The sequence below is a fragment of the Lissotriton helveticus genome, chromosome 10, assembly GCF_964261635.1.
Source record: "Lissotriton helveticus chromosome 10, aLisHel1.1, whole genome shotgun sequence".
Classification (NCBI taxonomy): Eukaryota; Metazoa; Chordata; class Amphibia; order Caudata; family Salamandridae; genus Lissotriton; species Lissotriton helveticus.
Genome location: NC_136071.1, coordinates 802,070,369 through 802,087,558, shown reverse-complemented (window position 1 = coordinate 802,087,558; position 17,190 = coordinate 802,070,369). Strand labels below are relative to the sequence as shown.

The 17,190-nt window shown below is 46.0% G+C and overlaps 1 protein-coding gene across 1 annotated transcript in view; it reads right to left on the bottom strand.

Moving 5' to 3' along the window:
- MPP7 (MAGUK p55 scaffold protein 7) overlaps positions 1-16,687 on the bottom strand; it is a 1,171,941-nt gene extending 1,155,254 nt beyond the window's left edge. The window contains exon 1 of the mRNA XM_078663396.1: positions 16,527-16,687. The gene's annotated coding sequence lies outside the window, so the exon portion shown is untranslated. The remainder of the gene's footprint in view (positions 1-16,526) is intronic.
- Between the last annotated feature and the right edge of the window lie 503 nt (positions 16,688-17,190).

Sequence of the window (17,190 nt, the reverse complement as noted above, 5' to 3'; positions counted from 1 at the left end):
TAGAACATGCAACAGTGGCATTTTGAAATTCAACAGTGTATATGACTTAAGGCATTACCCATTCGGATTTTATTTTAACAACAATAGTACCCCACAGTCCTTATGGTATGGAATTATGCATTATTCCTCACCTAAACCTTTTGTTAACCAAGCAGGTAGATGTTCTGTGGATAGTGGCACCATGGAATGGGATTCTTAAATACTCTAGAAAGGCTGCACTGAGGGGGGGGGGGATAGATCAGAAGCCACAAGTGCTCTGCGTGTCTCAAAGAACTTTCAGGTGTGTGGTGTTTAAACAAAGAACCTGCAATATTGGAGTGGCCTATAAACAGGGGACAGAGAGCTTCGCATCTGTATTGAGGAATATTTTCCTGCAAAATTTCATTAAAATTTTACAAAATTACACTTTTAGCAAGAAATGGGGTTGGTCAATACCTCGCTTGACTTTTTTCGTGCAGGCTGGATGAACATGAGAAAAAAACTCCATAGAGGCAGGCGACTGGTTCGAGCAGGAGATATTTCCAAGCAAGAGAGTTTATGGGATCCAGGCTCGAAAATTGCAGTCAGAAATTTAGTCACAAATTACATATTACTTAGTCCGTTGGAGGCTAAAATATTTATGGGGGAACTGCCTGACAAGAAGCTGTCACGCATATACCAGACGCTCGTGCGACATTGCTCCTCTGACCTGACACGACTTAGAGCCACATGGGAACAGTACGTCGGAGATCTAGAGGAGGAGGACTGGGTTGAGGCCTTAGAGAGTCCTAGGGGTGCGGCAATCTCTACTCGCCTGCGGCTTATTCAATTCAGATATTTGCACCGTACATACTTTACTAGACAGCGTTTGTGGAGGGCGGGTATGGTGGCATCGCCTGACTGTCTTCGGTGTGGATCGGAGGTAGGCACGCTGCTACAGACGGTATGGGAGTGCTTAGCGCTACAGAGATTCTGGGATGGGGTGTTCCGATGCCTGAATGAGGTATTGGCCTGGGAGCTCCAGAGGGATCCTAAGCTTGTCCTATTGCATGTAATGGCAGGGGTTGGGGCAACAGGTATAAGCGCCATCTCCTGCTGCTCAGCTTCACGCTGGCGAAACGAGACGTTGCAAAGGCATGGAAGGCGCCCCAGGCCCCGTCATTAGCTGCCTGGAAGAATGGGATGGACTTCTGCATGGGTCTGGAGAAACCGGTCTTTCTGGCCAGGGGCTGTCCCAGAAAGCACTACAAAATTTGGAAGCGGTGGGCAGACTACCGTGGGCTGGACTTGGATTCCCCGCCAGAAGAAGGGGCCCTCCGGTCTCCCTGAAGTGTTGGACTATATGGTACCACGGTTGGTGGCTAGAGTACATGGCATGCTGTATATATGGTCGTTAAGCTGCGTATAGAGCGAGTAGCGGTGCATGGGGGGTGGGATTGGGTGGGGGGGTGCTATGTCTATTATTTAGTTTCTTTCCTTGCATTGTGTTATTGTATATCTATGCATATGAACACTGCTGAAGCTGTACTGACAAATTGATGATGGCAGTAGACTCTGGATGACAGAGATTTGCATAATATGTGTGTTCAATCAATAAAATCTGTTTTAAAAAAAAATTACATTACTGCAGAATTCTGAATTTCTCCTGAGAATTCTGCCCAGGCCTAAGGGGGCTCAACAATCATATCTGTACTACAGATGAAATTGTCAAATTCTGCACAGAATCCCTATGCATTTCAGCTTGTCCTCTAAGCACTCTGGAATTTCGAAAATTCACCCATCGCAGTTAATTACATTTTCGCATTAGTTAAGTCTTAGGTCCAAGTAATATCTACATGCCTTTCAATATCTTTTCTGTAAACCATGATGGAAAAGTGAAAAACGCCCGGCACCACTGGTCAACAAAATCCACTATGCCACTAGACACTATCCAAAGTGAAAACTGACAAATCAAAAGGATTTCAAAAATACCAAACTGAACAAGAAAAAGAGTGACCAGAACTTGGTGAGACCTGCATGCCCCCCAGCTGTATCAAGTTTCTTGGTTGTTAACAAGAGTGGTTTACAAATTCTTGTGGGTGCTTTTGAACTTATAAGGTTTCATTTGTAAGCACCAGTGTGATTTAGTTTATGAAATTACCGTACCATGTATAATTTGGTATATGTGGTTCTCCTTGAATTTGACTGTTTGCGTTTTTTTGGGAAATTCTTCAAAAAACCTGCACATTAAACAATTTACAGTCATCATTCAATGGAAACTTAAAGGTCACTGGCAGCGACAAGGAGACTTTGCCTTTCATTTAATGTGGTTCTTAAAAATTACAGCGGCCAATCATCCAAACACTGGTATGGAAACATACATAAATTCAAGGAATCAATATAGGTTTTCTTGTCACAGCTTGAAACTACAAGCTCCAGCTCCTGTTCAGAATCAATAATAAACCACTGCTCTCATGAAAACCCTCAGCCGTGAAATTGTGTAAGAGAGAAACACGTTTAAAAGGATGATCAACAATGGATCCATTTTACACTTAAGAAATTACTTTGTAAATTGGTCAGTTAGCTGAACCTTTTAGTTACTCGACCTGGATAGGCAGAAAATCCAGACAACAGAACCTTTAACAACTTAGCTCACACAAAAGAAACCTCAAAGGATCAAAGAAAGGCACACACAATCAGGGTTCACAAAACTGGGCAGTCTGGCAGTGACGGGCCAGTCTCCGAGACCGCCTGGTAAAAAAGAAAAATAATTGCTTTTTAAAGGAGTACGTCTGTTATTCAATGTCAGGAACAAAGTTTAGCTTTTAGGTGGATACTTACTGGGGACTGAGTCTGCTCTAGAGATAGCAAAACGTAAACTCAGGGTTCACAGTACCTTATTATAATATGGTCAAATACCTGCTTACACACAGAAACAATTTAATAGAGGTGGGTGACCCAATATACCCTTGCGAGCTTGGGCTTCAATTTAGTATAAAAAATGAGTGCTAACAAGGGGTTTTATTTAGTGACACCTGATTTGTTATGCACAGCGAGATCTTTGTATATATTTAACAGGATAAGCTGTCATGTATCAATATTGAGTGGAACACAACACAAGTGGACCAAAGGATAATTTGCTAAAATTCTTGTCCATTTGTTTGTTTATTGATTTGTTTTTATAACTGTACCCTTGATGAAGAAAACTTTACATAAAATAATATTTCTATGAAAACCATTTCCCGTGTAGCTCTTTTTCTTTTGAGTTTTTACCACTTGGTCAAAATTAAAAGTGACAACATTTAATTTTAAGTACAGGTCTCAATTGTATTGAGTAGGTCACGAAAACATCCAATGAGAAATAGACCAATTACCTGTAAGTAAGGTGTCACTAAATAAAACCCCTTGTTAGCACTCATTTTTTATACACACAGAAAGGCCTTCAAGCGCACGTAACCCATCACATGTTCTATGAAATTTAAAGTAGGGGAGTCCAACTCATGCCCAGGGTAGCTGGATACCTTCTGCATGGTCTGCATTACCTTGAAATGTTCATAGACCAAGCTCTCAATTAGCTTATATAGCACTAAAAACACAAGAGCGTGGCAATAAGTGTTGAAACTACAAGAAGAAACCAATCAGAAACGAGCAACAGCAATGTTTTTATGCATGGCCTTTCTTAAAGGCAGGAGTTATACTATACTTCTAATAGTAAACGCTAGAGAATTCCAGTGAGATGTACCGGGGGTACTTTAGCAACTGCATTATTTAAGCACAAACTTCTAAGTGATTTCGATGCTGCTGGTCCTGGCTAGGTGCAGGGTGGCTATGTGTTGGGTTCGTCGGGCTGCTCCGAGGGCTGAGAGCTGGCTGGAGGACGCCTCTCGGTGTCAGACTCTCCTATCTGAGTTCTGGGACGTATTGCCTGCCAGGTCCCGAACTGTTGACATTTGGGGCCCTCTGGTTACTTATCTCCATTCCCGTTCCCACTCCAGTGGCACTGTCTCTCCCGCGCTCCCCGCCGGCCCTGTGCCCGCGGCGGCCGCTGCCTCCTCCCTTTCTATAGGCGCTCCGCCTTTTGGTATTTCCCACTGTTATTATCGTATGTGTTTTCCCCTTAGGGGGGAGGGATCTCAGTGTGGTGGAGCAGTGATCTCAACCTTCACGTTTTTCTAGCAGCTGTAAGATGTAGTCTACTTGTTACCAAATGCTTGACTTGATCTGTACTTTGTCGATTTGAGCTGCAGTGTTGCACAGTGTAATGTGTCTGTCCTGACTTTCCTTAATAAAGGTTTTTGAAAAATAAAAAAAAAATAAAAAAACTCAACCTGATTAAGGCTCTTCCACAGAACTCAGCAAGTTCAGATTGGAAACTATATTCGCTCTTCCAAAGCGATCTACATCTACATTTCACAACTAAGTAGGACCCCTTGCACTAATTATTCAGAATCATGTCTTTGGGTTGCAGCTGTACGTTAATAATACATTGTTGGGGCCACAACGGGAATGAACTGCGTCTAATGGAGCGGGTGGTCGAAAACAGCTATCGAGTACTAGAAACTCCTGAATAAAGACGAGGATGCAAGTCACCCTGTTGTGACTATTTAGAACCAAAATGGGCGCCAAATGCTGAAACGGCAAGATCTAGTGGGAGATTCACTTACTGGCCACCATGTTGTGTAGCACTCTAGATCATATGCCCAAAGAGGACAATCTGAGCACTCCACTTTATGAAAGCTGAGGTTTGATCTGTAACAAACACATGGGGTCAAAAACTTCCACATAAATACCCATAAAAACATTTCTAAACATAACGAAACATTTCAATCTTTGATCTCTAGCATTTATTCTGAAGTTTGAGCATTGTATTTGCTTCAAGTAAAAATCAATGTTTCTCAATACTTACGGTAAATATTTTAAGGTGATAAAATAGGCAATATAACTAAAATATTGAGAGGCACACGCACAAATCTACCACAGTTTGTGACCTTAGGTATGCATTTTTTTTCCATGACAATGTACAACCTGTTGATGACAGGGTTTTTCAAGATTAACGAAGAATAAAGCAAATGAATTGGGAGGGAAGAAGAAAGACTCCCGTACATACCACACAATCTGTGACCCTTACATGTGGTCGCCATTTATACAAAAAAATCCCCATATTACTGAAATCTAGTATACTTCATTGCTAAGAGGAGAACGGGAAAAAGTTGGAACACTGCGGTCTAAACCATAAGTGTTCCAACTCCACACGCTAGACCATGCTCGCCTTAACCACGCATTTGTGTGGGTAAGGCAAAGCTTCTGTCTGCTGCGGATGGAAGCAGGAAGCAGTGAGTTAAGTGGGGCTGGGTGTAGTTGTGGGCTGGGGTTAGTTTTGTGGGCTGGGGTAAGTCAGGGATAGTTTTGTGGGCTGGCGTGTGGGTCGGGTGGTTTTGTGGGCTGGGAGTGGGTCAGGGTGGGGTGGGGGTCGGGCTAGTTTTGTGGGCTGGGGTGCATCAGAAGGAGTTTTCAGGGCTGGGGGATTGGAGGTAGTTTTCAGAGCTGGGGGGGTTGGAGGTAGTTTTCGGGTTTGGAGGTAGTTTTCAGGACTGGGGGTTGGGGGTAGTTTTCAGGGCTGGGGGGTTCGGGCTAGTTTTCATGTCTGGGGTGGGGATCGTTTTCAGGTGTGGGGATAGTTTTCAGGGGTGTCATGTGTAGTTTTTAGGTCTGGAGGTCAGGGGTACTTTTTTTTTTAATTAAGGGTTGCGTGGTAGAGGCACGAGTGGTTTAGCCACTTGTGGTTCTATCATACAACTGAGGATAAAATAATGTAACTACAAGTCCCAAAATCCTTTATATCTAACATGGGTATTTTATTTGTGTGCTCAATGAGAGAAACACAGTTGTGAATAATAAAGGCTCGCAACAATGGGTGCTTCTCTAAGGGTCCATTCCACCCAGTGTACGGAAGGGGTGGAAGATAGCTGCTAAGAACTGCCTGGACGCTATAAACCGAGGATTCATCAAGATCTATGTTTGGGGCCCACATGCAAAGTTCTATCACTTTATTTCACATCTTACACAGTAATTCTTAAAATTTCAAAGGACATTGACACTCTTATTCTAAAACTGATAAACGGGTCCAGTTCGTTTTATCTACGGCGATCCTTTAATGTTCTTTTTATTTTTGGAAAGGAAAGTCTATCCTAAAGGGAGGGGGCTGTGACTATATGAGATGGAGTGTGGAAAAAAAATCTACCATGAAAATACCGTCGAATAATATTCAATACGAACAACAGCGAGTAGAATTGGGAAGACACATTGAGAATGTAGCAACAGACGGCGGCAATTGGAAAGCATTAATACTCAGAGATGCACTCTTTTAAGCTTAAGGTAATTTACAGAGACACATCTGTGTACCAATGCTCATAGCAGTGGCAATGCCTATATCATTTAACCACTGTGCAGTGAAGTAAAGTCTCCAGAACTAAGTTACTTATTCAGGAGGTGAAAGCAAGCCAATGTATGGTAGTAATGTGCCCTTAGGTGGCCAACACATTTAAATATGGAATATATCTGCTTCATTTTGACACATTTAGATGTAGTTTACGTTGTTTCCAGAGAATGGCTAGATTTACAGGACTCACAGGCACTGCTCTTATGTGTACATAATACAACAAGAGAAGGAAAAATAAACATTGTATGTGGTTCATCTCCAACACTTGAGCATTTGAAAGCAGGATTTTCCAAAGTTGGTCTACAAAGGTAAGAAAGTGAAAATGTGACATCATCCGATTATGTAAATGATTTTCATCTGTGTTCATTCCATGTAAATTGATGTTGTGCATATGTTGACAATCTGGCATGGCTTCAGCCTTTGTGGACCAATGTTGGAAGCCCAGGATTTAACAAAAACGGTACTCTAAGGTAACTAAGAGATCGTATATATGTCATGTACCAGACAAAAATACTACTATGGTTCATGGATGTAACCATACTTAAAAAAACGGAAATATTTAGCACCCACAACCACAACTGGTTTTCTGAATGCTACAGCACGGAAGAAGAACCGGACAGTAAAACTTTCCTGCGGCTACTAATTGCAGCCCCCTTATAAAGAGAGCAAATGTTCCGACAGTGCAAAGAACAGTAGGACAATATCAAGTACAGTAGGACACCTGTAGTAGGGTTAACCTACGGTAAAAATGACACCAGCACTAGCAGGACGGGACTAAGAATACCCCAGAGCGACCGGAGATTACCATTGCTCTCCGAGTGCTAATGGGCCCAGAAAGTACCAGCTCTTTGGGGCCAATGGAGACCGGGAACACATTCAGTGCCATCATGAGCAGTTTTTAGGCCAAGGAAAGGCGAATGTTCAATTCTAAAAATTCGTAAGGCTGGAAACAATGTCTTTTTTTTTAGATTTGGAGAAGACATGGATTAAGCTTGCAGGACATTGGTCTGAATTATCCGAGAAAAGTTTGATTCTTGTTATAAAAAGAAACACAGAGAGCAACTTCCCGTCTGAACGCTTAATATAGACAATTAATTGTTTCATACTTTGCCTTCTACAAATCCAGAAGGTGACCGCAGACTTCCATGGAGAGCGGCAGACAGAACAATACATTTACTATGCTGAAGGTCTCGGGACTATTGTAAACTAGTTACATTTCAGCTGCAAATACATTTCTTTATTGTTAAGACATGTCAGCCATATGCAACTTTTCGCTGCTGGAGGTCGAGTGGTGGGGGAGCCGCATCTCCATTTCCCATAATACCTGGCACTGATGTTTGAAATGACGCAATTAGAGGATTGCAGGACCTAAAGAAAAACCTTACCAGCCCTCATTTTTAGAGACTTCGAGTATTCAAAGCAAGACTGAAGATTTTACTGGAATACACCACATAGTATCAATACTGGAAGTCACCACTTCTTTGTCAAAATATCTATCCATCATTTTGGAAAATGTTGAGGACCAGCTACACACCCAGCTGAGTTACCAATTGACTAGCTGCTGTCCTCGCACGTTGAGAGGTTAAAGGTGGAGTCATCAAAATAAAGACCCAAGTTAAAGCTTTTCCTAAGTACAGGCTAGCTAGCTCTCAAGCACAGCGGCCTGCATGATAAGATAGCTCAGTGAGCTATGTCTTAACTGCTCATATGCGCATTTGTGTATATGTTAGACGAGAACAGGTACAAATCCCACGAAGCGAACTCGTTCTTTTGCCTTCCCAAAGCAATAAAATAAAAACACTAAAAAAGTGTATGTATTGAGTTGGATAATAGTGACAGTTGTAATTTACAGCATCACAAACCAGCAAAATCCCTAGCACAAAGCTCAACATTAAAACCATTATTGGCAAAGCCAAAAGGACTTTCCCACGAAAGAGCTACTGACTGTCAAGGTCTTCTGGCCATGTTTCATGACTGTTGTGCAGCATGACAAAGTAAAAAAAAATTAAAAGTGTCTATCAAACTGCTAGCCCTGACCGTGTTATAGTGTTATTTTTTTTGTATTGCTTGCAGGACAGGAGGCAACTGGGAGGGAGGGAATTGGTATATGGGGCGGTGAGGAGGATGCCCAAGGCAGTTGCCCAACAAGAAGCAGGCAAATGAGTGTCCACAAAACACAGCAATTGGCGGCGGTGAGGGGGAAGCCCAAGGCAGTTGACCAACAAGAAGCAGGCAATTGAGTGACCACAAAACCCAGCAATTGGCAGCCTCTGAGCCTACTGTTAGAACACAAAATGGTCTTTAATAGAGACAATGCATGCGCTGTCCAAGCGAGTCCTAAAAGCTATTCTTTAGGCCAGAATACACATGGGTCAGGTACTGCACAGTGTCTATGTTAGAATACTAATCTACCACAACAGTGTGCGCCAATACCAGATAAGTCAACTTGCGCACTGAGAAGCCTTTATTAACCCACTGTTTAAGTTGTGGCTTAATGTTGTACCACACAGTACCCACTGTAATATAGCGTACACATTACATTGGCACCCGCCAAGTCGAACACCAGCAGCACCCACCTCAAGTGCATCCTGCTCAACACCCGCTCCGTCCACAGACACGCCATCGAGCTCTGGAACCTGCTCGACACCACAGCCCCTGACGTTGCCTTCCTCACGGAGACCTGGATGAACGCCTCTTCAGCTCCCGACATCGCCATCGCCATCCCGGAGGGCTACAAGATCGTCCGGAGGGACCGAAACGCCAACCAGATGGGAGGAGGCATCGCCATCATCCACAGGAGCACCATCCGTCTCACGACCAGCACCGACAACACCCTGACCAGCGCCGAACACCTTCATTTCCAGATCCACACCAACCCGAACACCACCCTCAGAGGCACCCTGATCTACCGACCCCCTGGACCACGCACGCAATTCAGCGAGGACATCGCCGACTTCGTCAGCCCGCATGCCCTCCCCTCCGCTGACTACATCCTCCTGGGAGACCTCAACTTCCATCTGGAGAACAACAACGACCGCAACACCAGCACCCTGCTCGACAACCTCGCCAACCTGGGACTCAAGCAACTGGTGTCCACCCCCACCCACCTCGCCGGACACACACTCGACCCAGTCTTCTCCTCCAGCACAGACATCGACTTCAGCCACGCCACAGAGCTTCAATGGACGGACCACAGCTGCGTCCACTTCACCTTCAAGAGAACGACGACCCACCAACACCAGCAACAGGCCGCCCGCAGAAGCTGGAACAAGATCACAGCAGACCAGCTCGCCACCGCCCTGAGCCAGCACCCTCCTGCCAGCTCAGCGAACCCCAGCCAGGCCGCCGACGACCTCACGAAGTGGATCAGCAACTGCGCGGACGAACTCGCCCCACTGAGGACCCCGCCCAGCAGACCCGGCAGCAAGAAGGCCCCATGGTTCACCGACGAACTCAAGAGCTCCAAGAAGAACTGCCGAGCCCTCGAGAAAGTCTGGAGAAGGGAACCAACACCGGACAACAGGACCTCCTTCAAACTTGCCACCCGGAAACACCACCAGCTGATCCGCGCCGCCAAGAAAACAGCATTCAAGGACCGGTTGGACAACAACGCACACAACTGCAAGGAACTCTTCAACATCGTGAAAGAGCTTTCCAACCCCAGCGCAGGAAACAACGACATCACCCCATCGCAAGACCTCTGCAACTCCCTCGCTTCATACTTCCACAACAAGATCGCGGACATACACAACAGCTTCAACAACCAACCAACGCACACCATGACCGAGCAACCACCCCCCACCACCACCCTCCACGCCTGGACCCCGATCAGCACCGAAGACACCATCCGCACGATGAACTCCATCCACTCCGGATCACCGACCGACCCCTGCCCTCACCACGTCTTCAACAAGGCCGACGCTGTCATCGCACCCCACCTGCGGGACATCATCAACACATCCTTCGACACCACCATCTTCCCTGAGAGCTGGAAACACGCCGAACTCAGCGCTCTACTCAAGAAACCAACAGCGGACCCCACCGACCTCAAGAATTACCGCCCCATCTCGCTCCTCCCGTTTCCAGCCAAAGTCATCGAGAAGACCGTCAACAAGCAGATGGCCGCCTTCCTCGAGACGAACGGATCCCTCGACCCATCACAGTCCGGCTTCCGAGCCAATCACAGCACCGAGACCGCCCCCATCGCCGCCACCGATGACATCCGAGCCCTGATGGACAATGGAGAAACAGCGGCCCTCATCCTCCTTGACCTCTCCGCGGCATTCGACACGGTCTGCCACCGCACCCTAGTACGGCGCCTCAGCAACAGCGGAATCCAGGACAAGGCGCTGGAATGGATCATCTCCTTCCTCGACGGAAGAACGCAGAGAGTCCGCCTACCACCGTACAAGTCAGAGGCCTCCGAAGTCATCTGCGGCGTCCCCCAAGGATCATCTCTGAGCCCCACCCTCTTCAACGTCTACATGAGCCCCCTCGCGGCCATCGTACGCAAACACAACCTCAGCATAATCTCCTACGCCGACGACACCCAGCTGATCCTCTCCCTGACCAACGACCCCGCCGCCGCCAGAGCCAACCTGCACGAAGGGATGAAAGAGGTAGCCGAGTGGATGACGACCAGCCGCCTGAAACTGAACTCGGACAAGACGGAGGTCCTCATCCTGGGCTCCTCACCCTCCGCCTGGGACGACTCCTGGTGGCCTCCCGCCCTGGGCACCGCACCCAAACCGACAGACCATGCACGCAACCTGGGCTTCATCCTGGACTCCTCCCTCTCCATGACCAGGCAAGTCAACAACGTCTCCTCGGCGTGCTTCAACATCCTACGCATGCTACGTAAGATCTTCTGGTGGATCCCCACCGAGACCAGGAAGACCGTCACCCAGGCCCTCGTCACCAGCCGACTGGACTACGGCATCGCCCTCTACGCCGGTACCACCGCCAAGCTCCAGAAGAGACTCCAGCGGATCCAGAACGCCTCAGCCAGACTCATCCTCGACATCCCACGAACCAGCCACATCTCCGGACATCTGAGAGACCTTCACTGGCTCCCCGTCAACAAAAGAATCACCTTCCGCCTCCTCACCCACGCACACAAAGCCCTACACGACCAAGGCCCGAGCTACCTCAACAGCCGAGTCAACTTCTACGCTCCCAAACGCCACCTCCGATCAGACAACCACGCCCTCGCCGCCGTCCCCCGCATCCGAAGAGCGACTACGGGAGGAAGGTCCTTCTCCTACCTGGCCGCCAAGACCTGGAACTCCCTCCCGACCGACCTGCGCCTGACCCAAGACCACCTCTCCTTCAGGAAGAAGCTGAAGACCTGGCTGTTCGAGCAGTAGCGGCACCCCCTCCCCCCCGCGCCTTGAGACCCTACGGGTATGTAGCGCGCTTTATAAGTGTCACTGATTGATTGATTGATACATTTGGCTTATTGTTCACGCGGAGCCCATTTCGCTATTTTAAGAGCAATGGGAACGTGCAAGAAGAGCAAGAACCATAATAATAAAAAGGTAGGTCACTACCCACATGCACTTAAACAACTTGTACTGATGAAGAATGTTATTACCATCCAACATAATTGTGCCAGTTTGATAAGAGCAAAAAGAACAACTGATGGACAGAATGCAGAACAATGTCATACACTCATGCCACTGGAGTCAAGCTATCCTGGCCCATTAGGGCTGAAAGCCCGAAACCGGTCCTAGGATGCTTGTTTCCAGTCCAGGGAGGACCTGGCCTGACAGTTCAGGCTGGACTGTTCCCATTGGGCGCAGGGTCAAGACTGATTTGCATATAGCTGGGTTCAAACTGGAATAGGGAGCAAAAAAATGATGGATTTAGGCCCAGATCTCAGGACTGGGGTGAATGTATGACATTGTTCTGCATTCTGTCCATCAATTGTTCTTTTTGAGTTTGATACGAGCACTAACACAATAAGAACCACTGCTCATCATACGCAACACAAAAAATGCATCCCACATAAGTCCTATTTGCAATCCACTGCTTACAAACAAGAAAAAACAATGCCTTGTAAGCTTAAACATTCTACCATCCCTCTTAGCTCCACTACATGCCAAGCTGCACTAACATATGACACAGTAACAGCACAAATCTTGTCATCACATTCAATACCAAAACATTTCACACATAAGTGACAACACAAACCCACACCAGTCCGACCAACTAGAACTGACTTGAGACGTCCTGACTGATATGAGGGACTATATAATCGTAATTAAAATACAATAACATACAAAACTAAAAGAACGATTTTGAATGGGCATGCGACCTCCACTCTTAACCAATCCCTGCAGGAATTCATATAAAACAGGCAAAAAATATTAAATAAAAAAAACACACCACAGGCAGGAAAAATGTATACATGTGAGAAAAGAAATAACTATAAACTAAAAAAATTGCCCAAAGTAGGACACAGGGTGCTTTTTGATAAGAAACTTGCACTAACAAGGACTACAAAATGCATTTATTTGTAAGCACTTTCTACAGCTTGGAGTCGGCCTACAACGGTGTCTGTGGCAAAAACAGGTAGCTATATTTGGTAGCAAACACAATATTTAGATAACAGATTTTACAGCTACAAGAGAACCTCCGTGAAGGCATTTTCCAGAGAATGTGGGAATAAGAAGAGTCCATAAGCAAAGGAGCCAGTGAAAGGGGATGGAATTAGAGGGTGCAAGGTGCGAAGAAAAGGACCCAAGTCTAGCATCAATTAATTCACCATTTTCACCAGACTTCAATGTCATACGAAGGATGCACTAATGAATATGACGCCCATGTTTGAGTCCGCACACACAGGGCGGCAGAGGCCAGATGTCAGTAGCAGACTGTTTATCACAACACTACACCGCTTGCCTGTAATTAGCACCCGCTTGTATTGTGCGTTCTGCGAAGGGTGGGGAATGAATAAAACCCCAGACGTAATTACCACGCGCAGCATCTCCTGCGTAAACAAACGAGAGCGCGTTTATGTAAAAGACCATCATCTTACCTAGCTAGAACTGAATGAATTATAGGTTTTTGAGATTCACGTACAATTTAGGCAGTAATTGGCACATGTTGAAAAAGAACAGCCGAAAACAGAAATCAAAGCTGTAAAGCAGGATGCAGCGCGATTCCGTCGTTAAACTGCATTCCTGGGGATGTGTGTGTATATATATATATATATATATATATATATATATATATATACACATACACATACATATATATATATATATATACACATACACACACACACACACATATTAATGCATTTGAAAAAAGTGTTGATTTCTGCAGCCATCAAATTTCAAATAAAAGCGGAAACTGGAGATAACTACACACTGTGGATGGTGTATAACTACACACTGTGGATGGTGTAATGTGTGAATACATAAGAAGATATGTGAAAAGCAAGGCTGAGGTCATTATCCCTGCAAAATGAGCTAACCTGCATATATCTTCAGATGGAACAAGAGGCACTTACTCTGATGAGAAGCGTTAGGTTAGACCAAAGACCCGAGAGGAACAGTCTATAAATATGGCAGCAGGTGACCCAGAATAAAACAAAGGACAGAGACAGAAGGCCAGATTACGGAAACCAGAGAGGTCACAAGGGCAGAGCAAATCACGTGTTTCGTTCAACAGAGAGAGAGAGGCCAGACTGCCCCTCTGAGAGGAGCCCTCTCGCACATGCCGCCAAGGGACTCCTCAATGTCCCAGCGTCACGTCTTCCTCTGAATACGACGACAGCCGTAAGGTACTGGTAGAACTTGACACAAAGCGCGAGTAACGGGACTGTGTTTTAATTCCAACCCACTCATTTGATACAATGTTTGTGCTTGAAAGGTGGGGGCTTAACTTCCCTTCCACCATTTTTACCGAGTGAGCTAAGAATCTGGGGCGCATCTACGAACAGTGAAGCAGGTGCAGTGGCACCGGAGACAGGGAATGTTGGCTATCGGCCCCAATTAGGGCTATGTTACTACAAACTGTGCGGCGCCTGAGCGGATTGGGGGAGTGGGGGTATTTTCACTGTTTGCAGGAGGTTCCATTTATTTTTTGCTACGCCACTTATGAAAATTCAACATTAGGATATTACACAGACGTCCAAAGTGCTGACATGACCTCGCATGGAGCTATGTGTTTAAGACCATTGAAAGCCTTAAACCAACAAAATGGTGCTATGAAAGAACACAGTCCGTCATCAGTCACATTATAAGACTAAAGCTGTGATGACTTACTACCATATAACAAACATTACAAGTAATACGACGTTGTCACTCTAAGATGCCTCTTAACTCAGTACACTCCAACTCGAGCTACTGCTTGGAAACTTGTAATTTGAAAATAATTTAGAAACGTCATAAACCACACTACAGTCGAACCCATTGGAGACAAACATCACCAACAAAAACAATGCATCTCAAGGCCAAAAATCCAAAGCACCATGAAGTAGACATTTGAGGCAAGCACCGATCTTTGCTTTCTATACTCAAAGCATATATGAGACAGGATGGGGGACCATTTGACGTACCCCTGATAAGCAAAATATTCCCTCATGCTTTACAATTTAAACAGTCCTACAAGGTGGAAACATACACCAAACAGCCAATAGCATGAGGTGGGAGAGCTATATATCTCTGATTACAGCAACGCCCAGGGTAGTATCTTTTAAATAATTGGCAACAACACTAGGTAATCGTAATAGATGCGCTGTCAAGCCAGACCTAAAGAAGCAAAATTAGGGAGTGTGGAAATATGTTTACATTCATAGCCCCACGTTTGTTGGTGTACGACAGCGGCTTCTTCGGTGTTGTTTATAACGCGCTTGGTTTGGGAATGCCTCTTCAAACCCTTTCCAGGGGATTAATGCAGATCACAGGAGATACACACGTGTTCCCACGGGGGCGGGTTGAATTGTGAAATGGGATGTAGTTGCTGACGCTAACCCTACTGCCCAGCACTGCCTCCAGCCATCTTACACACCTCACTCCCACTGACAATAAACAAAGGGAGGATGGGGTCTGTGTCAGGTCAAGTTCTGAAGATGCACAAGAGTGGATGATGGTAACGCTTCAAAACACAAACAAGCCTAGATGTGTGCCAGTCAGGCTCAAAGGCACGGAGACAACCCTGAAAAGGTCAGCAGTTCACAGAAGGGTTTCTTATACAACGGGCACACGCAGTGATCTGTGGTTGCCCCGTAGCGGGTGCGAGACAGACTACCAAACCACACGTTTTCTGCATATACAGATAATAACACCAATGTCTGCACTTAGAGCATTGCGCACGCAATGGAAAAATAAAAACTACAATACAAAGTTAAAAAAAACAAAGTATGCACAGCTGGTTTCACCCGATACTGGGACCTAGAGATTTCTAACATTAATAAAAACAAATGAAAACATGCGTATTGTTCTTAACTCCAGGTTGCTTATTAGTGTGACGTGCACTCAAATACATTTACTGTAACAACATCCATTTAAGATGCAAGGGGAGGGGTCGCATCTCAGGTAAACTCACCTGAACCTGCGAGGCAGGACCGGAGATTAAGGCGCATGGTGTGTTTTGAAAATAAGAGATACACACCTTTCATTGAACGGGGAATGCACCGGAGCGTGCAGAAAAACATACCGAAGACAGAGGGAGATTCAAGGCACAGTAATTTAAACACCAGACCAGTAACAGTTACCTTAGCTTAGGGTTTTGCAATATCTCACCGACTCAATGCAATAACAGAGACAACATAAAGGAACTGGGAAGAGCGACCTCGTAAACCTGGAAAAACAACACCCAACCAGTAGGGGAAGCCCATTGGCAGCCTACGGAGCAAGTGTCGGGAAAACCCGCATTGTCTGGGGCTGGGAGTCCCCTATTGTGCCCGAGCAGCCCGCTCCACCTGCCGGAGCTCGGTGCCGGCTGCTCGCTCTCGGCTGCCAATGCAGCCGCCGCCAACAACAGCCACCCGAGCATGAAATGCACAGGCAGGTGAGGGCGGCTGGGAGCAGGTGAAGCCCCCGGGGCTGCTGGGGCAGCGTAAAGGGCATGGTACACCCGCCACAAATGAGCGGAGAGCGCCACGCCAGCCAGCCATACTCACCGTGACCGGAGCGGAGAGCCTGGAGCCGGATTCACGGAAATGTCCATAATAGAAGGTGCAGGTTAGGCACCATTTCCTCACCCACGGTGTTAAACAGGAAGTGCAACTAAAGCCGTGGGGCTCAATGCTTGAGCCTCCCTCGATGCTGGTGGAGCTACCGTACTCACCAGTGTGCGCGCCCCTCCCCAGAGGGAGTGGCTCCAACCGTAATCCGTGTAATATGGGAGCACTCGGAGCTCGCGCGTGTTGCTGCATTGTACACACCTAGAGGTCCTAGAGGAACAGTTTACAATATAAAGCAAAGCACGCATCCCTGTAGCAGATAGGGGAACAGTTATTGGGTATCATACAGTATATCCTCCTAGTTTCTCTGCAAATATACTGAAAAAAACTACTTTTTTTTATAAAGGTGTAACAGAGACTACAAACAATATTTGGAAATCAGCTTTTCATATGCTTTAACCCCGAGTCTTGTCTCGCACTGACATTTTTTCAGACACACTGTGGAGCTCTCGTGCCTCCAACTGGACCATTTTTGGTACCTCTCTCATAGTAGCCTCTGTGACATATAAATTTATATACTTACATTTCTGCTTCTTCATTTGTTCTTAGAAATGAAAACTGTGATTTAAACCTCTGTCAACTGAAGTCACCATTCATCATT